The 25,970-nt window shown below is 45.0% G+C and overlaps 1 long non-coding RNA gene across 1 annotated transcript; it reads left to right on the top strand.

The window, feature by feature from the left end:
• Window positions 1-1,870: 1,870 nt before the first annotated feature.
• On the top strand, window positions 1,871-5,213 carry LOC122235956. Its single transcript, XR_006214115.1, has 3 exons — window positions 1,871-2,079; window positions 2,996-3,221; window positions 4,832-5,213. It is a non-coding gene; the product is annotated as an uncharacterized LOC122235956 (long non-coding RNA).
• Window positions 5,214-25,970: the final 20,757 nt, after the last annotated feature.

The raw sequence follows: 25,970 nt of genomic DNA, 5'->3' as shown, positions 1-25,970 counted from the left end.
ACCAACCCCCTGTCCTCCCTTACCTTTTCAGAGTCAGCTCAAATGTTGCCCTCTCTCTGGAACCTTCCCTCCGTCTCATAGACAAAAGCTGACATTTCCCTTTTGGGGATACTCGTAGTGCTTTTCTCACTGGCTTGTTCTGATGTCTGTTCAGGTATATGCACATCTAAGTCGGGAGCTCCTAAAGGGCAAACACTGCCTCTCACTCACCTGGAACCGAGTTGATGCTTTGATGGAGTGAGGCGGTGAGGGAGAGCGTGACTGAATGACTCTGCGAATTAATGAATGAAATACAGGAAGGGAGAGACAAGGACATCGGGTCTCCAACCCACAAGTGTGTACCTGTTGGCCAGGGACTCTCTGCTTCTCTCTCTACGTGACTAGTTGGAAAATGGAAGAGCTGAGACTGTATTTAAAGCAAACTGAGTCCAGCTGGCAGGGAAACCATGTGCCCTGACAGTTACCGGGAGGGATCCCCATCCTTAGGAATATTATCACCTGGAAAATCTCCATCCCCTCCCCTTTTCCCTTCTTCCAGAAAGAGCATAGAATACGCTAGGCAAATGTGACACCATCCGGAAGCAGAGGCAGCATGGAGACTTTGTTAGAAAGAGCCCTCACATGGAGGTCAGTAGATCCAGATAAATTAGAATCCTGACCCTACCCTGGCTGCATGAACCTGAGAAAGAAATTCTCTCTCAGAGCCTCGGTTTCTCCATCTGTGTGGTGAGAAATGTGGATTAGGTGATTTCTAAAGAGATTTTGAACAGGTGGGATTCAGTTTTATGAAGGCCTTGGGACAGGACTGCACGAAGATGCCCTAGAGATTGGGTTCCTGACTTCTCCTCTTGACCTGCAGAAGGGAGGGATCTCTCTTGCTGCACACCAGGAGATCTGCCACGAGAGCAAATGGAAGTCAGGCTAAAATTCTAGGCAAAACGCGCTACAAGTGAGGAGGCTTCAACTTCCCTTGCCCTCCCAGGGCTTCCAGAGGGCGCCTTGGGGAGAGGGGAGCGGGAAAGGGGAAGGAGGGAGGGCTTGGAGGGGTCACCGCTGAGCAAAGGAAGGTGAAATTAAAATCATCAGTGGTTGAGAGCCCAACCTCGTTAACGTTTCCTGATGAGTTTGCTGGCTCTTTCTACAATTCCTTCTGCCTCTCCCCAACATTCCCCTCAGACAGGGTAGTGTTTTCCCACCCCCCAGGAATAGAAGGGAAGCAGATCACAAAGCCTCCTGGATTACACAGGCCGCTGGCTTCTCACAAAAGAGCAGCAAACTCACTCGGTGCCAAATGCCGGGAAAACCCACTGGTTGGGCCTCTGCTCCGACCCTTGGGCCCCTTTCTATGACTGTCCCTTGAAGGGCTGTCGGCCCTCTGTTGCATTCCGGAAGTGCAGGGCTAGGAAGCCGGGTCACGGCTAAAAGCTCAAAGACCATGGCACTTGCATGGGTGTGTAAGCACGGGAGAGCCACAGGGCCTCTACTCGCCCAGATAAGATCTGCGCCTTCCCTTGTCCTTCCCCAAGTCTTTGGGAGACCAGAGCCTTCGGGGCCAGTGCTCAGATAACCTGCAGTGTCCCTCCAGTGACAAGAGACCTCACCTCCCTTTTCTGGTGTTTACAGAACAATAAGAAAGCAAGGTTAGCGTGCAGAAGGGCCTGGCCAGCCCTGCCCCCCCCCGGGGGGGGGGGGGTGGTGTGCGGGTTCTGAGGGGCGGAGCCAGTTGTCCAAGCCCTCCCTCCATTGGTCGGGCCTAGCAGGTAACCCGAAGCGGCGCCAAGAGGTGCATAAATAAAGAGTGAACCTAGTACCACCTCCTTGGAAGGGGCTGAGTCCTTCTTCACCTTTGCCTTGGAAAAACCATTTTCTCTCTCCTCTATTGTCTGTTACCTGCTTCTCAAAGTTCAACTGAGCCCCTCCGTAGTCCCAACCCTCTCTTCCAGCCACCTGGGCTCCCTCTGCTCCGGCTCCACTTTTCTCTGCTTCCATATGTTCTTTTTTCTTAAAGGGAGAAGGACTCTTCGGGACTGGCCCTCCCGCCTCCCTCAGGAACAGGCCTGCGGGACTGGACGCGCCACAGTAAGTGTTTCCTCCTTCTTAGTCCCTGTCCTCCAACCCTAGGAGTGAAAGAGCTTTCCGGGTCTCGGGACTCCTATTCTTCCTCTCATACACATGGGTCCTTAGCCATCTCTTTCTTCCGAATCATCTTATGAGAAATCTGTTATTTCGCATCAAGCTCAAAGTAGGCCCTGATAGCTGAAGGTACAGACTTTCACACTGACAGGTGAGTCTGAAATCTGTGATTTGGGGTGCTTTGGAAAACCAGAGCTGAGTGCCTGTCCCTGGAAGATCGTTGGACAGTAAGAGTAGAGCACGGGCTGTGGAAAAAAGCCAAACTCACTGGAAGTTGATTATCAACGTCTTCCCAAGCTAAAATTGGGGGACTTGCTTCGATGTAGCCAAATCCCCAGCCAGTTCTATGTTTGGGGGATGATTGCCAGTGATCTCAGGCAATCAATGTCATCGATAATGGGAATTGGGGTGGTAAGGTGGGTGCTAAGCAGTTAAGCACCAAGATACAGTTCTGTCTGATTTTGAGATTTATCCAACTAGAGGAATGGGGGAGAGGGGGCTGGCTTTTCAGGGCTGGGCTGGAGGGTATAACGGCTATAAAAAGAAATTCAGGACCTGGTTCCGTTGGTTCTCATGTCCAAGTTGGCTTCATTAGGAAGCCAGCTGGGGCACAGTCCTAAGGGCCACTGAGGAGCAGGTGAGCAGTCACTGGATGAACTTACTCAAGCCGAACACATGCATGATTTGCTTCTCTGACCCAGCCCCTCACTGCGGGTGGCCAAGCAGAAAGCACTGGGGCTTTGTCAAGGTGACAAAGGCATGGTGGGCAGAGAATCCTGAACTCTGGGTGTGGGCTCCAGAGTGGGGTCAAGCTCCTGATACAGGTTCTGGCTCATCTTTTCTTGTCTCTGCCTTGTCGCAGGTCTGTAGGGCAAGGGTGGATGATAAGAGAAGGGCCTACCTTTTCTGGACTGTCTAATGTCAACGCCACCTCCCATGTGCATGGCCTTTCGCGGTTAAAGTGCTTTTACAGACACTGTCGTCTCCGGAGTATGTACCCTAGAGGCTCAAAACCCCCCACGAGGGTGAGACTGTGCACATTCCAACAGAGGACTTGAAGAATCTGGTGGACCATACACGTTGGGAGGGTAAGAGTGGCATGACGAGGGTCTGAAGGGAGACAAATGGACCCCTTTGCTTTCCGAGTTGGACTGAAATCCAGAGAGAAAGCTGAGAACCCTCCCATCCCGCTGCCTTCTGCCATCATTTATCAGAGTCAGCCAGGCTGGTCTCTTTCTTCCCTTGACTGTGAAATGGGCCACGGGCAGTGCGGGAGGATTACAAAGTCTAGCTAATTCACAAGCAGGGCACGTTTCTCTCTCACGATCGAGAATTGTGAGTATTTGTGAAGAAGGCTGAGTGGGAGAGAATGGGCCAGGCTTCTTCTTGTCGGCACCCAGACCCCAGCCCCCAGCATCCCCTGTATTCACCCTGACCAAGGAAAGCCAGGCCCTTCCTCAGCGACAGAAGGAACACCCAAGCCCTTGTTTAAGAAGAGCCTTTTTTTAGAGGCCCTACACCCAGGGGGCTGGATCTTGGGGGAGGAGCCACATTTTAAGCTAGTGTCTCCCTATATCGGGTCGGAACAAGCCCCAGGAAGAAAGTATTCCAAACAACAGGGTGGATCTGCCCAAACTCACCCCGTCTGCATGTTGGTGCTGAGAACAGCCTTTTATGGGGCTTGCGCTGAGCCACAGGCATGCCTGAACACCGCGAGGAAGAGGCCGGAACAGCAACTAAACAGCAATTGTTGGATGGGCATTGCTTTTAAGAGGACGGAAAGCCTCAGATAGGCTCCAGCCTCCCTGTTTGGTTCAGCCCCTGAAAGCCAGGGCTACCTCCTCGCTCCCCACATCCCCCATCGCCATGCCCGAAGATTTTATGCTTGTTTCCGAGCAGATCTGGCAAAGGATGCGGGGTCGCTGGAAAGTAGACACCCTAGATATGTGGGTAGGGGTGAGACCAAAGAGTCTCACCCTCCTCTGCCCACCCCTGCCCTCAGGAGTGGGCCTGGCTCCAACCCCGGCATTCTGGTGTTTCCACAGCCCCCCACCCACCTCCTCCTGGTTTCACACTGGCAAACGGGCCCACAAAGTACTCTTCCTGCTCTTTGAACGGTGCATTCCGGAAAGGAGTGCCCTTCCCCTGCATTCCATCACCTTGGGAAGCACGCTCATTATAGATGGATTTTCCCTAGCAGTGTCAGAGCCCCTGCCTCCCCCAGCCAGGACCGACCACATTGAGCTCAGTCATGGCACATGCAGGGGGCCCCAGACAAAGGGAGCAGACAACCAGCAGCCCAACTAGGGATCTACAGAGAAGGTTCTCCAGGGACTTGTCTGGGATGACTGCTTTGAGGGCAAGAGGCAGCAGGAGCCCCCCAGCCCAGCAGCCCCAGCCCTATGGCTCAGCACTGTCTGCCTGGGCTGCAGGCAGGCACGGGAGTGTCTCGGTGAGCTGGCTCCTGCGGCCACCCAGCTGCACAGGACCCTGGGGAGGGCTGTGAGTACACACACAGGTCCTCCACGGCTCCCGAGACCGTGTGTCAAAGATCCCTCGGGCCTTTAGCCAAGGCAATAACCCTACACGCAGAGGCCAGGGTGGCCACGCGGCCCACCCTCTGGGAAAAAGAGCCCCAGACATTCCATGTGTTTCTCTCGTCCTTCATTCCACCGGAGTCTGTCTCGTACCCAACCAGATTTCAGTGGAGTGAAGTTCAGGAGGCGTGGAGCAGACACCGCGGCAGCAGCGGCCACAGCAGCAGAGAGGAGCTCCGACTTAGGCAAAGAAAGGCCCAGGGAGGGATGTGAGCGGCGCAGGAGACATCTGGAGCGCATCTCCTCCTGCAGAAGGGGGTGGGGTGGGGGGCGCGATGGGCAGATTGCAAAAAACACCACAGATGGGAGCCGCTTATTCCTCCTTGTCTAAAATTGATGCTTTGGAAATGTGTGTTTTCTGTAACTGACAAAGATTAAAAGTTGCCTGCCTGCTGGAAAGCCTGCCTCTGTGATTCATGCTGTGGGGTGCCGACTCCCCCGGCCTTCTAAGTCACCTCCTCTTTGGGCTAGAATGGAGACAGGAGCTTGAACAACGGCCACAGGCCCCTCTCTCCGGGGTGCCCCAGGCTGGTGGCCTGAACTCTGTTTGCAAGCTGCTAGGAGCCCTGCTGCCCTCAGCCTCCCCACGGTGCCAGCAGGACCTGCAGAACGGGGTAAAAAACTCGATTAAGATTTGTTTAAACCCATTTATATTGTAATAAAATAAATGTAAATAAGATTTAAGTGAAGGCAGACTGCAGATATTTCAGATGCTATACAAGATATATCTCATATAGTATGGGCGTAAATTCCGCTAAGGTTAATGCACTTAAACATATTTGACACATAAAAATGTCAGGTCCACCATTAATCATTTACCAATTGTAATTGCCTTTATATGGGTCTCTTCTCCCTAAGACATATGCTTAAAACACCAGGCTTGGTAGAAATCTGGGAGGGAAGAAAACAAATAATACTTCTCAGCTGTCAGGGTCTATGATTTGCTTTGATAGATTTAGCGCTGATTTCATTGGCTTTACAAGCCTGTGTGATTTTTTTTTACTTTACATCTCTCCTTTAGGGAAGGAGAAGGTTGTGGGGAGGAGGGAGAGACCTTAAGTCCAAAGAGAGTCCCACCCAGGTATGGAGGAGATGGCCAGGCCTTTATGTTAATTGCCCCTTCCTCGGGTAAACGGGGTCTCCTTCAGGGAGCCAGTCTAGCTAAACAGGCAAACTCTGAACAAAGCCTTGCTCTGACAAGTCTTCAGAAAAACCGGTTTTCACCTCCAGAATGCGCCCCAGGCAGCAAAACCCATAGATACCCTGGCCGAGTGGTGCTTTGTCTTAGGAACCACTAGAAAGAAGATTCCAGCGTTGCAGACTACCTGTCACTTGGGTCCCCGAGCTCCCTCCCCCAACCAGTGACCTCAGAGGGGAAAGGCCTCTTCACCCCCCTCCATGGCCTCCCTGGGACTCTGCCCCTGAGGACTAAAGCGTTCCCTGACTGATGGCCGGAGCCCAAAGGAATAAGCATTTCAACAAACTATCTTCCTGCTTCAAGTCCAAATGGATTCAGAACTTTGTTCTTGTCACCCTCACCTCTCCGCTCGGAGCCCATGGGCAACAGAAGAATGAGGAGGCCAAGCCATGGGCATTTTTTAAAAAAATGTTTACCCATAAAAATTCTGCAGCGAATGGGGTTGAGGGTGGGGTAGCAGGACACTCATGCTAATTAACCAGCAAATACCTTGCACTCAAGGTTCTGAAAGAACAAAAGGGGCGCAAAGCAGAAGCGATGTGGCGTTTCCCTTTGCAGCTTGGTTTGAGCCCTATGACCTGGATTCTTTTTAAAGCAAGAGGGGTTGTGAGCGCGCATGCATGCATGTATGGGTGTGTGTGTGTGTGTGTGAGAGAGAGAGAGAGAGAGAGAGAGAGAAAAACCAACCTTCAACTGGCCCACGTGAGAGCTAGAATTCAAACTGGTGGCCGGAGGCCCTCCTGTCAAACACCAGCCAGGGCATAATGCCTGCACAACAAAGGACAGATGCCTTGCTGGATCCCCACCCCCCAAATCCCACTCAAATGCAGCCTTCACAGCACAGGCACAGGGCCCTGTATTTCTAACACCAAGGTCTACACTGTCCACCTCCCCTTGCCAGCACAGCAGAGACTGTTAATTCTCTACTGCAAAGGGAGAAAACCCTGAGCCTGGCCGGGAGCAGCTTGCCAGGGAAGCCAGTGTGTGCCTTGGGCTGGAGCAAACTGCCCCATCCATCTTCCCTGTCCAGCCCCCACTATTTTATGTCTCATATCTCCATTGCAAAGCATGGCTCGCCAAAACACAACACCGAGAAAATGATTTCATCAAAATTCCCTTGCAACAACAACAACAAAAAAACAATATTGCCCTGCTTTCTTTATTCATGATCTTTTATTGAAGCGAAAGGCAAATATCATTGAGCCAAACCTGAATAGACAAATATATACAACCACTGGTAATTTAATATTTTGTGCTAATGGTATACGCTGTAGATACAACCCGAGAAGAGTAAATTACAATCCTATCAATAATACATCGCATCTGGGCTCCAGTTTCCCAGTTCACTAGAAAATGTGTATTGGCAAAAGGCTCTCCGAATATTAAAAGCCATGCATATAATGAAGCAGTGGATACAGAAGCTAGACAGTCCCGTAGGACCGTCTTCTGGTCTTTGTTGTCAAGGTCCTTTATGGAGGAAATATCCCACACTGAAGCTCCTAAAGCCGGTGCTAAATGAAGATATCCTGCCCACATTCTTAGCAGATCTCTGGGTGAGGTTTCAGTCACAGAATAACCTATAATCAGGACACCCCTTTGCCAGTCTACTCAGAGCATTTGCGTCCATTCGGAGGCCTCCGGTCCCTGGCAAATGTCGAGGGTGTGCTGGGGTGCTCTACCCTGATGGATAAAAGACTGCGGAAGAGTCCCCGTGCAGACAGCAATGTTGGAGAGAGAAACCCACGTGGCTTCAAGCTCCCTCTCCTCCTGATCTTGACCCCAGCTTCGCCAATTGTGTGTGGTCCTCCAAAAGAAAGGAAGAAGGGAGGGAAAACAGATGACAGGCAGGAGCCAACCACCTGCAGAGGATAAGGGATTTATTCTGGAATGCAAAATGCCGCCAAGTTCTTAAAACTCAGTGGATCCAAATTCCCTTACACCTCCCACCAGAGGAAGCTAGTGGTGGTCTTATCTGAGAGTGAGGAGGGAAGTATTTACATCACGGCAATATTAATGTCGCGAACGAATTAGGTTACTGTTTGCGAGAGGGCTAGATAGTGCCACAGCCACATGCTGGTGTCTGTCTTCGGCCTCCCCTGATTAAGGAAGTAATGAGGAATCACATGGCCCAGCAGGGTCAGTACCTTCCTTATGTCTTTTTTGATCAGACCCTAGAAGGAGAGCCCAGGAGGGATAGGAGACTGTCGGGAGCTTTCGGGCAAAAGGAAGGGGATGCAGACCGCGGCCCCAACCTCAAGCTCAGAGATGAAAAGGCCTGCCCCAGACACGAGTTCATTAGTGGAAATAAAATCTTCCTAAATTATAAGGAACTGACCAAGCTTTCTGGAGAGAGGTACCTATGCATCAAAGAAAAACAATGAGAAAATTTCCCTTTGTCTGGAGGCAAGAAGAAGCATCTGAAAGTCCTGTCACAGTCCCCCTCCCTCCTCCTGCCACCTGTCTCCCTCCGCCCACTTTGAATCCCTTTTTCCTCTTTGGAGGGGTGGGGAAGGCCAGGTTTCCTTGCTGCAGTCAGATAGCAGGGCTGGGTGGGACACCTAGTGGGCAGCAGGGGAATTACACTCGTATCCAATGTCCAGCGTCGCTGCCCAGGTCTGAGGTCATGAGAACAAGGCAAGCAGCTCCCCAGGGCATGTGGTATCGAAGTGGGCTTTAAATATGGTAGCAGTTGGATAGATACTGACCGACCTACATTTTGGTCACGTTCCACTACATTTGGGAAGAATTGGTGGCTGGGAATAAATATGAACAAGTAGAATCCATAGATAAACAAATACACACTATGATTTGCCATACAAGACCCTCATTATTTAAACTTTACTTAAAGCCATATTGAAAGCAGACACCAGCCCAGACCAAGCTGAACGGCGGGGAGAAGTACCCCCGAAGATAACTCTCGCCAAAGGTAACCTAACAGCGACTGCACAAGGCTCATAGTGATCCTTATTCGCCCCCAAGTACATCGCCAGCGGCGGGCTGCACTTTCCGAGTCAGTGTGTGAAGCGTTTAAGAGGGGTCAGATTAGATCTGCTGCCACTTTGATCTGGCTAGGGGACTTTGGGCCAGCCATTTAACCCCTCTAAGACCCAATTTCCTTATCTGTCAAGTGAAAATAACGATCATAATGGCAAGTTACTTACTAAGGGCCAGACTCTGCGTGCTTTGTGTATATTAAATCACTGAATGCTCCCAATCACCATGTAAGGTATGATTGATATTCCACCTTTATGGATAATAAAACCAAAACAGGGAGAGTCTAAAGGACTTGCCTAAGGTCACTTGGTTTGTGAGGAGCAGAGATGAGATCCAAACCTGGGCTCCCTAGCTGTGGAGTTCACACATGGGACTGTCACTCTATCCTCTCTCTTAATGTCAGTGTGAGGGTTAGACAAAATAGCACGTGCAAAGGGCTTAGCGAGTGCCTAGTAGAATCTAAGGACTCAAAAATATTATTTATTATTGCAAACTCAGTATCCAGAAAAGTTTCTTTTAGAAGCTTGTGTAATGCCCACCGACCAGGAATAAATAGTACATGCACATCTTTGTCTTCCAGCAACTCAGCATTGAAATTATTTGGGCAATCTAATATGTGTTCACTCTTATGTGGATCCTGAGAAACTTAACAGAAACCCATGGGGGAGGGGAAAGAAAAAAAAATGAGGTTAGAGTGGGAGAGAGCCAAAGCATGGGAGACTCTTAAAAACTGAGCAAACTGAGGGTTGATGGGGGGTGGGAGGGAGGGTAGGGTAGGTGATGGGCATTGAAGAAGGCATCTTTTGGGATGAGCACTGGGTGTTGTATGGAAACCAATCTGACAATAAATTTCATATATTAAAAAAAAAGAAATTATTGGGCAATCTAGTCACAACTATGATCAAACTTAGCTTCTAGAATAATTATCTCTTTCTATCACCTTTATTATAGCTGATTTTCACCTTTCAGCTTCGCATTCAGTATATGTATCATACTGTGGGATTTTCTTTCCTTTCCTTTCCTTTCCTTTCCCTTCCTTTCCTTTCCTTTCCTTTTTGATACAGGCGTGGCATAAATCAGAAATAAATAATCATTTTTCCAGAATAAATGCCATTTCAAATTTTTACTGCATTTTCCCAGGGGCACGTGGAAACCCCTCGTGAAAAAAGAAACTGATGAAGAGCTAATAAAGAAAAAAAGTTTTGAGCTCCCAAGAAAGTGGGACAGTCAAAAGCAATAAGTCAAAAATAGCAAACAGTTGCTCAGTGAGGAGGCTGCTGTGAGCTCAGCATCCTGAAGCCCACATTTGAGGTTTTGAGGGGCAGGATCGTACCGAAGCGATGCCTTACAGGTCCCATTACAGACATTTCCAAAGTCAGGGCCACTGTGACACCACGCATGCAGTCCGCAGGCTGGAGCTCCTTCTCTAAGGGTTTTCAGAGGTGAGAATGGGGACAGGAATGTCACTCAGACCACCCCAGGCACTGGGCTTTCAGATCACCACTCCCTCTTAGAGAGTCAAGCTGACTGAAGGAAGTAGGAAGCTTGTGGCTGGAGACTGCTCACCTAGTAGTTGCCTGCACCAAGGAAGGCCTTAGCGGAAGCTGGTCAGGTCAAAGAGCAGGCCGAAGGAGAGACCAAAATGTTTACAGAATCAGTTCCTTTTGCCTGGTTGCCCTGTGACCATCTGCCTTCTCCGAAGAAAGAGAGGCCGGAACAAAGCGAGTGTCCTTTTGTATAATATAACCGTATCAATTACATTTCATTACTACACCATTATGGCACATTGTGCTATAATCCAACTGTTAATGGCCTCACCTCAAAAGCCCACATCACTCCCCTTTGCCCTCCTGAAAGCTTAGCTTTTGGCTAAATCACTTCATCTACCATAATTATGTCCAGACTCCCTTTCTCGGGTAAGCCCGTGCCAGTAACAGCAGCAATTTCCTTTGCCCCTCCAAAGGGGCCCTGTGAAACATTTCTTTCCACTTGGAGGTGAATGTTGAAACGTTTCTATAGATTAATAAACCCGCAGTGCTTCCTTAATGTGCATACAAGTCACCTGAGAATCTGGTACAAACAACTCAGCAGATGTAGGATGGAGCCTAAGATTCTACATTTTTAACAAGATCCCAGGCGATGTCACCGTAGTGCTAGGACCACCCTTGGGACAGCAAAGAACTGCAGGGTCCAAGATTCTCAGCCCAGTTTCCTCACCCCACTCCTCTCTTCTCCACAGAAGGCCAGGATCCACATCTCAGCTTGGCTTTGCTCGTTTTCCTCTGGTTTTTTGAGCCATTGGTGTCTGAGCCATTCTGGGGAGACAGAAGAGGCCCAGGGGGCCTATTATGGCAGCCCAAGGCTCTGACACGTGATGAAGAAGTTAGAGTCTTTTCTGGCCGTGAAAATGGCCCAGGTGATTCGTACTCATGAACCCATAGCAGTTTAGAATAGTAATAGTGCCCCCGATGCCTAATATATGAGGTAGCTTATTTAGAAATGAAATCTCTGTGACCCAGGAATAAGATGAGACAGACAACTTTACGTATCTTGGCCAGTGACCACTGATCTGGGACAAGCAATCATGAGGATACTTTAGCTGCCAGACAACCCGTAGCTAAACTTAGCAATTTTCAAGATGGAGGAAGAGAGAAGTCAGGCAATTTACTAAATATCAAGATTCTCAGCCAGACCTTGAACTGGCCTATTTCTTCTGCCTGTTAATGTAGGGGTATTTTCAACAAGCTATTCTATCGCCCTGCTAGGAAATGTCTGCTTTCTTGCTGACTTACCGTGTGACTTCTCAATGCCCTAAAACTCCATGTCTCAATTCATTTTTTTTGTCAAACGGGGACTGTGCGGCTGATAAAATTCAAAAATTAAATATTCAATATGAACGTGTATTTATAGAAGTACACTCCTAAAGTTCAGCGACTTTTTCAGTGTTTACTAGAGAAATGAATGCCACAGATAAATGGCTGTTCTGCAGTAACATATTGGCTCATGAGGTCAGTGGCCGGAAAAAACTCAAGCCAAAGGACAGATTTGAGTGCAAATCTAGTCCCTGCTCTTCGGTAAAACAGTGAGCCTATGTGCTCTTCAGTTCACCAAAAGTTACGAAGCAAATCATGGTCTCCACCCCTCAAGATCATTATAGGTACAAAAAGTGCTTGGTGAATGATAAATAGAAAAATGAGCATTTTTATGCATCTCTATGATACTAGGACATAGAGAAGATAAAAGACAGCGAGACCAGAAGAGCTGAGGCAAGACAGAGGGTTCATAGCCCTGAGATTATAAGACACAAAAGGACCAGAAGCATCAACAAACTAGGGGTCTAAAACCAAATGGGTGGGGGCACCTTGGTGGCTCAGTCATGGTCATGAGATGGAGATCCTTGCATTGGGCATGGAGCCTGCTTAAGATTCTGTCTCCCCCTCTTTATCTGCCCCTCTCCCACTCACTTGTGTGTGTTCTCATGCTCTCTCTCTCTCAAAATGGAAAACCTATCTATCTATCTATCTATCTGTCTGTCTAACCAAACAGGCCAGTAGGTATCTGCACATTCAGAATCAAAGGACAAAATAAGCAAATCATCCATGGATCCAAATGGATGTTGGAGGTATAGGTTGGCTGAGGGCAGACCCATTGGGACCAAAAATCAGAATAAAGTCATGGTTTCGGCCATCAAACGCACACAGTGTAGGGATTCAGGAAGATGCATTTCCTGAAGTCAGGATGAGGAAATGAGTCAGAAAGCCAGGCATGTTGGTGGACAAGAAGGGCACCTGCTACAAGAAACAAGCAACAAGAGGCTGGGACTTGACCTTGCTAGAGGCAAGTGTCTGGCCCGGTCAAGACTTCCTCAGTTCTTCCTATCAGGGCATGGACAGCTCAGAGCCTGCAGATACAGGCAGGGAGTCACGGGGTCTGGCTGGGTTGTAAAAGGAATAACAGAGCAGAAACTGACAACAGATTCTGACACAGCGCCATTAACATATTCCTGACCCACATTCATTTTGTCAAAAGATGCTTTTCAAAATTGAGTCTTTATTGAGAAGACATGCACCTAACTCTGATTTGAACAGGAGACAGAGCTGCATGCAAAATAAGAGGTTAGAGAGTGCCTATTTTACACCATGATTCTATATCCAGAAGCAAAGCACCCTGTTTTGTATTCATATTCTGTGTTCCAGATAAACTGTCAGGTCCTTCTGCCAGATTTTTATGGATAATTAGAAGGTTGCAAGAAGCAGATGTTATGAAACTATCTGTGACTAGTTCTTAATGGTGGATGACAAGAACCCAGCACCATTTCTTAATTACAAGAGACACAGCAAGGCGTATAAAAAAATAGAGGAAGAAATTGGGAAAGCCTGACAAGCTATCAAATGGTTAATCACCCACACTGAACCTGAATATTTCTTTGCTATGCAATTCAGAAATATAGATCCCGCCAGCCTTTAGCTGAATAATTTCATAAGTCGTGCATTCTCCTGTGTCGCTTCATTTCAGGTGTTAATAACTAAAATATGAGTTTCCTGCCTAAAATAGGTGGCCTCCCCGGTTAATGCTGCCCTGACAAGAACATTGCATTTTATTAAATATAGACACTGTTTTTGCTACATCAAATCCTACTCCGTAAGATGAAAGTAGGGAAACTGGGTTCTTATCCCGTGAAGATGATGGCCACAATTAACATTTTGTGAGAACTCACTCTGGGGCAGGCAAAGCTTAAGCTTATTTACTGTGAATCATAGATGATCCCGGCAACTCTAAGTTGGTGGGAATTTTATTAGCCCCATTTTACAGAAAAGGAAACCGGTAACAATAACGATGATAGCAACAAAAAAATACCACAACTACCACTGCTGGAAGTTGTCACATACTTACTGTGTCCTCACATTCTACATTTGCACGCGTCATCTCATTTAATAGGGGTAGAGCCAGGGGCTTCTGGGTGGCTCAGTCGGTTGAGTGTCCGACTTTAGCTCAGGTCACAAACTTGTAGTTTGTGAGTTCGAGCCCCGCGTTAAGCTCTGTGCTGACAGCTCAGAGCCTGGAGCCTGCTTCGGATTCTGTCTCTCTCTCTCTCTCTCTCTCTCTCTCTCTCTGTTCCTCCCCTGCTCACACTCTCTCTCAAAAATAAATAAAGATTAAAAAACATTTTTTTAAATAAGGTTAGAGCCATAATTATTTTTATTCCCATTTAACAGAGGAAGAAGCTAGGGTTCCAAAGAACCCTAGCCAATTAAAAAGATTTCTTGACGTCAGGCTTGAAGCATTTTTAGATGGACTGAGGGCAGACAGTGGCAATTTGACAGATTTTCCTGGTTTGTAATCTGAAGGCCTCTGGTGATCTCTCAGAGTGGCCCACACAGCCACAGGCCCAAAGACTGTCCACACATGGGTTTTTGTGGTGATTTCTCTGAAATGTATATCATGTTGGCCAACGTTAGCCTGCATGATTGGTAAAAGGGCAGTTTTATTTCTCAGTGATTCTAAGTCAGAAGGGTAGAAGAAAAATTGGAAATGTTGGTTTGTAGAGTTGTAACCAAATATTGGAGGAAACTAAAAGAATTCAGAATCTAGTCCAATGTACAGGTAGAAAACAAAACCTCGGGCACCTAGGTGGCTCAATCCATTAAGCATATGACTCGAGTTTTGGCTCAGGTCATGACCTCACGGTTCATGGGATCGAGCCCCACATGGGGGCGGGAGTGGGGGGCATCTGCACCAAAACAGGGAGCCTGCTTGAAATTCTTTCTCTCCCTCTCTCTCTGCCCCTCCCTTCCTCTCTTTCTCCTTTCTCCTTAAAAATAAATGAATAAACATTTAAAAAAGACTGGCAAACTTTAAAGAAAAAGAAAAAGAAAAGAAAACCTCAGAAACAATGAACAGAACTAGAGTTTAATCTCCATAAGTATATATTATAATTTCTACCAATACATCATTTTGTTGTCTACGATCACCCCCATTTCCATCAAAGATAGCCATAGACTAACTTGTTTGCAAAGAAGTAGGTCTAGTTTTAATAAATGTGGCTTGATTGCTTATACAACAAGAATAGTGATTGACAATATATAATTTTTTAATCTGCTTTGCTGGAACCTTTATAAGGAATGTCAGATTGGACTTTTACAAGCCTCTCAAGACAAGGCAGCCAAAGCAAGGACTTGCCATCAGACTTGACTGCAATACCTATCGATTTAGGTTACTTCCTTTCTTTTCAAGGTCCCAAAATATCCTGAAATTTCTGCAGTCGCCAGGAAGTCACCTTTCTTTCTCGCCTAGTAATGTGCTGGAATCCCTGTAAGTAAGATACCAGGCCATTTTTCCCAAGGGGCATTATTGGTTCCAGTCAACCTTAGTTCCTTAAAGCTGTCTTGGTCATATCTGAGTCTTTGTATATCTCTCTCAAGTATGACATTCCGGTCAAAGCCTTGGTAATGCAACCAATGTTTTCCAGCGTGTCTTATTACAAGAAAAACAGATTCTTAGCGAACTTACGCAAATAACTGTATTGCCATGAAAATCGGAATACACACTGAGAGTTTATGAATTCTAGAGGCACCAGATGGGAAGAAAAGATAGAAGTTTTATCTTTGTTCACAAAGGTATATATTCTCAACTGTTCTAAGTCATAGGTAGCTTAAAAGAAAAGAGAAAAAAAGTTTCCTTAAATGTGGAAAACAAAATGTTTCTTTAATTGGCCATGTTTTAAACAAAAAAAAATTATAAAAAATTATAAGCATACTCCTTAGTTCATTGAGTACAATGTAATTAATATTTGCTGTGCTTGAACCTCGTTATTCTATTAGCTCTGGAAATTCTTACCTAGTTCAGTTTTCTGATCTTAAAGTTATCAGAAATCTGTATTCTGGAACACTTTCTATAAGTCTTCTTGAAGATGAAGTACTTTTGCAGGAACACTTTTTCAAAAGCATCAGAGAAACAATAGCCATCTATAAATGACAAAAGACTTAAAAATAGCCATGATTAAAGATCTGGTAAAAGTCTACTACAGTGCACTTGACAAGGAAATCTATTTATTTTTGTGACACATAACATGTTAAGATAACTGGAATTATGACTGAAAATGTTATACCAGGACATATTAGATTTCTAGAAATTTCATACAATTTATAGAATACTGGTAGCATATACTAAACAATACAAGGGATGCCTGGGTGGCTCAGTCGGTTAAGCGTCCTATTTCAGCTCAGGTCATGATCTTGCAGTTTGTGAGTTTGAGCCCCACGTCTGTGCTGTCAGCTCAGAGCCTGGAGCCTGCTTAGGATTCTATGCCTCTCTCGTTCTCTTCCTCTCCACCACTTGTGCTCCGTCTCTCTCTCTCTCTTTCTCTCTCTCAAAAATAAATAACACTAAAAAAAATACAGCATGAAAAATGCTTAGTACTACTTTTTTTTTTTTTTAAGTAATCTCTACATCCACTGTGGGGCTCGAACTCATGATTCTGAGATCAAGAGTCATGTGCTCTATCAACTGAAGCACAGCCAGATACCCCAGTATTACTTTTTCATTTGACAATTTGCTTCCCATGTAATTTAACATATCAAATAAGCCTAATTAGTTTAACATCTTCTTTTTTATAAGGAGAGAGAACAAATCTTTTGAGATATTCCAGGGACCCTCTAAAAAATTCCCAAAGTTAGTTCAGGACTTTATTCAGGACTTGATTTTGAGAAGTTTGTCAAAAATATCAAAGAGATTTCTAAAAACTTGGTCAAATAGGATCATAGATCATAGATCACTGTGAAAGAATACTTAGCTATACGTTTAACTATAGTGTCAGTTAAAGACTTTACAGGCAAATTCAGAAAGCTAAATAGTTATTTTTTAAAAACCTCCTCCTTTTAATAGAGAATACTCAGCCTTCTTAAGTAATCAAAGACCTGATAACGACAGAAAATTACTTTGACGAGATACAAAATCTTTGGTTTTTAGGCAGATTACTTTAAAAGGTAAGGCAAAACCGTTTACAATCTTTTATCAAGACCAAACCAATAGTTCAAGAAAACTTTTTCCCCCTCTTAACAGGGAGAAAATTAAATTCTAATTTTATACCAGATTATGTTTGATATTAAAATTCATTTAATTTAATTAAACTTATTTTAATCTTAGCTTGTTTGACTAAAATTCCTTTCCCAAGACTCCTTTCCTATAAACCTTCTACAACTTTCTTTTTCACATTCGCATTTTGTCCTATGATTTTTCTTTCCCCTTTAAAAATAATTAGGGGTGCCTGGGTGGCTCAGTTGGTTAAGCGTTCAACTCATGATTTCGGCTCATGTCATGATCTCACGGTCGTGAGACAGAACCTGATGTCAGTCTCTGAACTGAGTATGGAGCCTGCTTGAGATTCTCTCTCCCTTTCTCTGTCCCTCCACTGCTCTCTTTAAACAAACAAGCAAACAAGCAAACACTTTAAAAACAACCTCTCTTCAGGACAAAATTACTTTACTTTCCTTAACAAAGAAAAATGCATTTCCATTCCTCATACTTAATTTTATTAAAAACACAGATCTTGTTTTTCTCACATTCAGAGATGTTTCCTTTTCTACTTCTAATGGCATTGCTTGCACATAGTAGAGTTTTTTAACTCTTGAATACCCTCATTTTTAGTTAAAATAGAGAAGAAACGATTACAAACTGTTTTGTATGTTAGCATTCTGTTGGTTGGCAAATGTAGAAATACTTTTAGAATATCTAGAAACATGTTTTCTCATAGCAGAATTTTCAGCGTGACACATACATATTTACTAAGAGACCATAACTATCTTTAGCATCTCTGTAAAAGAAAATCTGTGTTGAGTAATTATTGTTCTAGTATATTATCTTATTTGGAAATAACCTGGGTATTTAAGGACTTCCCACCATTTAATTTAACTTAGCAAAATTCTAAGGATGGAGGTTACCAAGGAGATTTGGGACACTATTTTTAGGTAGACATGCCATAAAACACTTATTCCTGAAAAGTTCACCTGCAAATTTTTACCCCACTTACGTTTATTTATTTGTTCCTAACAATCATACTGAGATTACTCATGAAAATTTCATGAGACATTAAAGCAGTTAGCCCTCATTTTAGGTTATTTTTCTTGCTGACAACGTTTATAACAGAGATAACATGAGCTTATTTTACTTTCAGTAAACCGAGGTAGAATAAAAGAATTATACATAATGCTGATAGCTCTAAAGACATGTCTGTATTAATGAAACCAGCGAATGTGAACTTGCTTTATTTCCCAAAAATTATCCTAGATCACATGAGCTTGAAAAATGTTTGGGTTAGTTTTTATTATATTTCTGAGATTTAGAAATAGTTCAAAAGGACTTGTTTTTAAGCCAATTAAATAGAGCTTTTTTATAAATTAATTTGGGCACCACCATCTACAGGTAGAAAAATGCCACATCTATCATGTATACATATAGATATACATAGACAGACAGACAGACACAGAGATCTGGTTGCTTTCATTTTAAACCTTTAGCCATGAATCTGGTAGAAAACAAAACCCACTGGTTTATAAATAACTGTCTCTGATGGACAGAAAAAGTTAAGGTTGCCCACTTAAAAGGTTTTTGCTAGTATTTGTGGAGAAGACTATTAAGATTTGTATTCGTCCTTGACAAGTAATCTTAAGGATGCTATGCTCCAGACTTGAGGCAAGAGAGCCTTTTTAGCAGTTTGTATTTCTGAAAGGCCTTCTCCACCACTCCCACCCCTTTTCCAAATGGTTTCAGACCATTGTTTTAGTTACCTCCTGGGATGTTTACATTTCAAAGACATTGTAAGATTTGTATCTTCAAGAGATGGAGAAAGAATGCAAGTTTTCTCCTAGGAGTTCCGGGTGTATTTCTCTATTTTTCTCTGTTATCAGAAGTCTAGGGTAATTACTATTTAAATTTCTCCTCTTTTTCATACGTGGAACAATTGTACTTCAATGTTCTCATTTTTTTTTTTTTTTTACAATATCCGTCAATGTCCAGAGGCAAATAGGAAGGGCGCTGAATGGACTTTAACTTGCTCTTGGAGTTATGTTTTTATTTCTCTAAAAATTCAAGCTGTAAATCAAGAATTGTTGATTCTAACCTTTTTTGGTCTGCATTCTTGCAAATTATCTTCAAAGAATTTGGTAGCCTTTTTCGCTAAAACATTTAGAGGTTAAGGGACGCCTGGGTGGTTCAATTGGTTGAGCATATGATCTCAGCTCAGGTCTTGATCTCAGGATTGTGAGTTCAAGCCCCACATTGGGCCCCATGCTGGGCGTGAAGTTTACTAAAACACACACACACACACACACACACACACACACAAACCCCACACGTTTAGAGGTTGATGTGCCCACTCAGCCAGCCACACTATTTTAAATTTGCCTTCTTTTGTTTTAGGGAGGAAATCTCCAACTAAGATGGAAATGGAAATATTTCTGTATTTTTGATCTTCCCGGTTTAGCGCAGTATGCCTTTGAAAAGTCCGTATAAAGCTTTCAACAAAGGCCTTTGGATGAGATCATCTTCTTTCCAAGTGTGCAGTTTAACCTTAGACCAATTCACTTTAGGGAGGAAAGCCTCCAATGCCGATCCTATCAAATCTTGAATACCGGCCTGAGTTGAGCTATTTTCTGGTCATTTGTAAAAGGGCCTGGGAGAAATTCTGGCCATGTGTTTCCTCTATGATAGGGCATTAATTTTGTAATGTTTTTCTTTAAATTTGGTAGGATCTTTGGGAAGTAGAGGTAAAAGGGCTTTATAATTTAAAAGATCCCCTGTTGTCCAGAGGACGTGAATTCTTTGGGTGGGGTCTAGGGCATATTTGCAAAGAATATACCACATAAGAGGACCTGAAACTGGCAGACCCTGATTACAGAGCCCAACAAAACAAGTTCTATGACTGAGTTTTATTGTCCATTCCAGGTGCTTTTGTTCAATCAAGGGCTCTTAGTATTTACAGGAGTGACCTGTACATTCTGGGATGAGACCAGAGCACTCTCCGAAAGTCTTATAAGGAAAGAGAAGCTAAAATAAGCATCTAGATGTTTAAGGGATATTTCTGGAGAAGTTAGAGGATTTTGACAGCTAAGAGAACTTGCTAAGGAGACCAGGCAAGATTCTAAGGAGAGTTTGTGTTGCACGGGGGCTTTAATTTTTGTTCTGTCGCTTTATCTTGTAATTCTGTCGCTTTATCTTGTTAAGGGAATCCCTAAGGCTAGCAGTTATATTTCCTTGTAGCTATCTTTTATTATTTTTTAAGTGTATTTACTTATTTATTTTGAGTGGGGGGAGACAGAGAGAGAGGGAGAGAGAATCCGACAGCACAGAGCCTGACATGGGCCTCAGTCTTACGAACCATGAGATCGTGACCCAAGCTGAATGTATCTATCTTTTCATTTGGTCTTTCCATGAGCACCCATGAGACAACTGTTTAGGATGAGAACTCTCAAAAACTTTTTTTTTTTTTCAAATACAGAAGTCTTTCCAATTCAAAAGGGTCATCATCTGGCCATTGATGAGTAGGATCTTATTTTTATCTCAATAATGACTCAAACCAATAAGCCATTTTATGGCTTACCCAAGGACACAAGAGGCCTCTGACGAGAGAGTGCAAAAGATGTGGTCCTGACAGGATCCAGAGAGTTCATTCCCAGGGTTAGCCTCAGAAAGCAAGGGACTTCTTATTGACAGATGTTAAGAGCTGTGTGGTAAAAACAGTATCTCTGGTCTCTCACAGGAATGGGGGATGCCTCCAGCCACAAACCCACTACTCTGTGACTGGGCCGACGCTACTGGGAATGAGACTTTCCAGCACTAACAAAGCAATGGAGGTTGAGATGACAAAGACCCTTATGGACACGCTCCCTTAAGAGCTGGCACAGGGGCGCCTGGGTGGCTCAGTCGGTTGAGCGGCCAACTTCAGCTCAGGTCACGATCTCGCGGTCCGTGAGTTCGAGCCCCACGTCGGGCTCTGGGCTGATGGCTCAGAGTCTGGAGCCTGCTTCCGATTCTGTGTCTCCCTCTCTCTCTGCCCCTCCTCCATTCATGCTCTGTCTCTCTCTGTCTCAAAAATAAATAAAACGTTAAAAAAAAAAAAAAAGAGCTGGCACAACTGGGGCGCCTGGGTGGCTCAGCCGGTTAAGCATCCGACATCAGGTCACGATCTCACCGTTCATGGGTTCGAGCCCCGCGTCGGGCTCTGTGCTGACAGCTCAGAGCCTGGAGCCTGCTTTGGATTCCGTGTCTCCCTCTCTGTCTGTTCCTCCCCCACTTGCACTCTGTCTCTCTCTCTCTCTCTCTATCTCTCAAAAACAAATAAATATTTAAATAAATTTTAAAAAAAGAGCTGGACAAAGAGAACTCTGCTTATGACTTTGTGTCTCAGAACCCCCAGTCTATTCAACTGACTGCCAGATGCACGCCTATATTTGTATCTTGTGGATAGGGGGTACTGGAGAGAACATGATATGCCCCGATTCAAGAGACCCCCCGAAAACAAACCACCAGAGTCCAGAGTCAAAGCCAAGCGGCAAGGGTCGTTTATTGCAGGTTTCAACCCGGTCCTCTGTGCACTCGTTGCCGGTGACGCTAAGAGGCCCCGAGCAAGGATCTTTCTTACAGCTTCTTTTATAGACAGGCACAAACAAGTTAGGGATTTTTTTGAGGTTACAGAGCTGTTATAGGTTGACATTTAAATTTGAATGCTCAGCAGAACTTGGTTGGTTCCTGCCTTTATTTCAAACCATTCAGCAGAACTTGGTTGGTTCCCGCCTTTATGTCAGACTAAGACCGGGCGCGCCCTGGCTGGTTTCGGGACCGGCGGGGGAGGGGAAAGATCTTTTCTTTGCAGTTGTGAGTACACCTGGTAATTTTTCTCTTAGCCTCTCAAACATTCTCATTGGTCACAGGACCAAGCTCTCAGGACATAGAACAAGATGAAAGGAAAACCCCATCAGATCTATGGTTTTCCTCCTTATGATAAATAACACAAAAGACAAAAACAAAAGAAAGCGAAGATTATCTCTGGAGGAACGGAATTAGTGGAAATCAGGAGTATTTGTAAAACTCCTTGCTATACCCAAGGAACCAGTTCACACAAATATTTTTTCCTGCTAATTTAAACTTATAAACAGAAAATGACTTTCACCACTCTTCCAGTAGACCCTGCAGGCAGAGATCCCAGAGCCTGATGTGGTATGAATTCTTACCTTGCCAGAGGTCCCAGGATCTCTCCAGAATTCCTGGAGAGAGTAGTGTCCAGCCAGGGCAGAGTCCCATGCTGGCCGCCAAAACTGTAGGGAAGGAAAAGCGTTTCCCTTCTTATCTTCTAGGTTCTTTGCCTAGAACCTAATAAATAAATTGACATCATTCAGATTAACAGGAGAAAACCAAATTTAATTATATAGGTACAAGGGCCCCACAGAGACATGAGAGGTTCCCCAACAGTCGGGCAATTGAGTTTTATATGCCACCTGGAGTTGAGGAGAAGGGGGAGGGGTCTGGGACTTCAAAAGGGAAGAAGACATCCACAGAAAGATGGGAAAAGCAAATGTGTGGTGAACGAATATTTGCTGTGCCCAGCAAAGAAGTCTTTCTTATGTAAGAAAAAAAAGTTATCTTTGATAATACTCTCTTCCTGGTATAGGCTCTCTCGCTAAATTCTTTCAGGCAGTTGAGAAGAAGGTAAAAACACCCTTCCTAAGTCTGTAGGACCTTGATCATCCTCAGCTCAAAATGATGCACCTGCCAGAGTGTTGCATTCCGCACTAAACCCCCGCCCCATCCTTTTGTCCCTAAGACGTTTTCTCAAGTATGCAACAATTATTTATAAATGTATACATGTGTATATAATTATTAATACATTTATATTCAACTTGACTTACAAATTACTCACAGTGCACTAGGTATTATGCTGGATGCTGAGATATAGTGCTAAAAACAAAAACAGGGTCCCTTGTTGCATGTACAGTTATAAGGGGAAACAAATATTAATCAAATAATTATACTATTTATTGAACGTCTGCTTTGTCAAATGACAAAACGAAAACACTTTAGTAATGAGTTCGGTGTCCTTTACTCAAGCGAAAGCACGGATTGGAGGAGTGCAGTTCCTCCCCCAGGGATTTTGGGTAAGACTGAGTTTAATATGGCCTTAGAAGAGACAAGGCAAAACAGGGTGTGATTGGCTAGGAAGTCAGGGATTTCCTCACAAGGCCAAGAGGTTCTGTTTGCCAGGGAAGGTAGGCTAGCGAAAGCCAAGTTGGAGGGTTGTGATTGGCACTAGCCGTCCTCGTAGATTCTCCGTAAGAGCAGGCTGACTTGGGTCTAGACCATGGCATGCGCTGGCACTGGGGTGGCATCCATTTTGTGGGTCTCAAAACACAAGTTAACACGATCAAATTTAAAACAAAACTAGAGACTTTGAAGGGGAGGAACGGAGTTTGTTAGACTTTCTACAGAATGTTTTGTTCCCAGAGCCAACAACAACAACAACAAAAAAAGAGGCAAAAAAAAGTTTTTTGTGTGCAAATACTCCTGGAAAAGACAGCAAGTCGCGCCAAGCTATAAATGATTAAATCAGTGCTTTTCCTAGAACTGAGTTTTCTGAAGAGAATGAAATCACAGAGGTAATGCGGCGCTGAGAGTGGGGGGAAGAACACAGCAAAGAGATGCTGGAGAGCTCAAGACAAACGTTGGCTGCTTCTGTAATTTCGCCCCGGGGCCAAGACTGACTGCCGGTGCTACACTGGGTCGCAGGAAGTCTGTTAGCGTTTACCCACTTCCTACTGAGAAAAGAAAAGAACCTCAGAGCACCAGCGTCTAGAGAAAGAGAGAAAAGCAACTTTTACATGAAAAAGTCCCTCCTCTGCGATGTCAGAAAGCTTCCTTTTAAATTGGATAAACAGCTGCACACCCAAGAATAATCGGCAGTGAGAACAGCCCTACTCAGACTACCTGTCCTTGTTTTCAGGGCGGGAAACCAACTGCATTTCATTCTGCAACAAAATGGGCAATTCCAGATGCATGGTCCCTTGGTGTCCTGTGGTCAAGTGTTCCCTCTGTGCTGGGGTCAAGTCCCTCTCCACGAGCCATTTCTCGGGAGGTGTATGAGCCTTTGCTGTAGATGACATGGCCTTGTCCCAGAAACCCAGGTGTCTGTGTTGCAATTTTCTCACTGGAACTTTCCAAAAGTGCTTACCATCACTGACACCTCCAGCACCACTGATTTGGCTTGATTGTGTGGCTCGGGCATCAGGGCCCTCGTACCCTTACCAAGACCTCCAACACGCTCATCCAGTCTGATTAACAGGTTGTCATTGCCGAGCGGACCAGTGTGATAGTCTGTGGGATGGCTAGATGACCCAGGTCTCTTTAGATCATATTATGACAGAGGACGGAAGAGGATGGGGCAAAACTGTAAATATATACCTATGTCCATTCCGAGCGTATATCAATTGTTTCTGATTCTTTTTAGAGAGAGATGAAAAGAACGCTTTTGCCAGTCAATACCTGGTGCCCCAGATCATGTTCATCTGTTGTAGCAAAAGGCAGATGTAATTGGATTTACTATTTGCTTGAGTTTTAGGTAATTCATTGTCATCTTCCACGATCTGTCTGCTGCCACGGAGGCCAGGCCGGTGAATTAAATACAGCTTATGATAAGGGCCATGACCCCTGCTTCCTTCAGCTCTTTAAAACCAGAGCTAATTTCTGCCATTCCCACTAGGACGTGATATTGTGATATTGTTTGTGATTTACTTTCCTGGCCAGCAGGTGGAAATGGTGGCACAAAGGATTTCACTTAGCCTTTCCTCAATAAATAGCTCTTACCCCTCAGGCCAAGGAACTAATGGATGGTTTTGCTAAATACCAAGTACTTCTATTCCCTTTATACATGTAGGGACCAGGGAAATGGCCTTCGGGTGGATCTGCAAACCTAATACACACACCTGTGAGCCAGCTCTGGGCCAAACTTCCAATTATTACCTGGCCCCCATGTGCTCCTACTGTATCAGTGAAGACAAGGTAATACTTCCAGTTCCTAGATATCTCCTCGGATCTGGTGCTCAAGAGTCCTTAAAATGTTTGAGTATTGCCCTTTCCCCAGTGGAGTAAATGGCTGGAATCCCTTTGGGGAATAACTGGTAGACCCAATGTTGTATACACTTCCTGTGGTGTTTAGGGTCCTTCCTCCTGGGAGCCCAGGCTCTCCTTCAGTGAATGAGTTCCAGACCTGAAAGCTGGCTCATCTCTGAAAACTGAGCCAGGAATCATGATGTTTTCTTAGAGTAACTGCTATGAGCCTCCTAATCGTCCATTCTTGTTGGGTTTTTTTGTTTTTGCTTTTATTGTACAGATTAGGCAGTACCCTCGTTGGGTGCCCATAGGTTGTGCCACGAGGGGTGCTGTGTTCTATTAATATCTTCATGACTCTGCAGGTCAGGCACCCATCGATCATAGCTTTGCTGTTATTTATGATAATTGTACCCACCTGGCTTCTGACAGTTAAGCACCGCCGCCTAGCCACTGCCACAGGCTTAGCATCTCCACTGTCACAAGGGAACCTATTTCTGCAACACTATTTCCTATCCGCACAGCCCTATAGAGAACCATCACTTACCTTCTTTTTTGTTTTTAATTTTTTTTTGTTTATTTATTTTTGAGAGCGAGACAGAGCATGAGCGGGGGAGGAGCAGAGAGAGAGAGGGAGACACAGAATCGGAAGCAGGGTCCAGGCTCCGAGCTGTCAGCACAGAGCCCGACTCGGGGCTCGAACTCACAAACCGTGAGATCGTGACCTGAGCCAACGTCGGATGCCTAACCGACTGAGCCACCCAGGCGCCCCCATCACTTACCTTCTTATTGAGGCTGGTGCCCCTCTCAGTACATTCTTTACTGTTCCTCTGGACACTTCCGTGGAACACAGTCACCCAGCCTTATGTATTATATTCATTCTAACATACCCACGTCTATGAGCTTTCTAATTCCTTCTTCTGCCACTCCCATGGTAATTCTGGCATTTCTACCTA

This window comes from Panthera tigris, chromosome F3 (assembly GCF_018350195.1).
Source record: "Panthera tigris isolate Pti1 chromosome F3, P.tigris_Pti1_mat1.1, whole genome shotgun sequence".
Lineage (NCBI taxonomy): Eukaryota > Metazoa > Chordata > Mammalia > Carnivora > Felidae > Panthera > Panthera tigris.
This window is presented reverse-complemented; position numbering and strand designations above follow the sequence as displayed.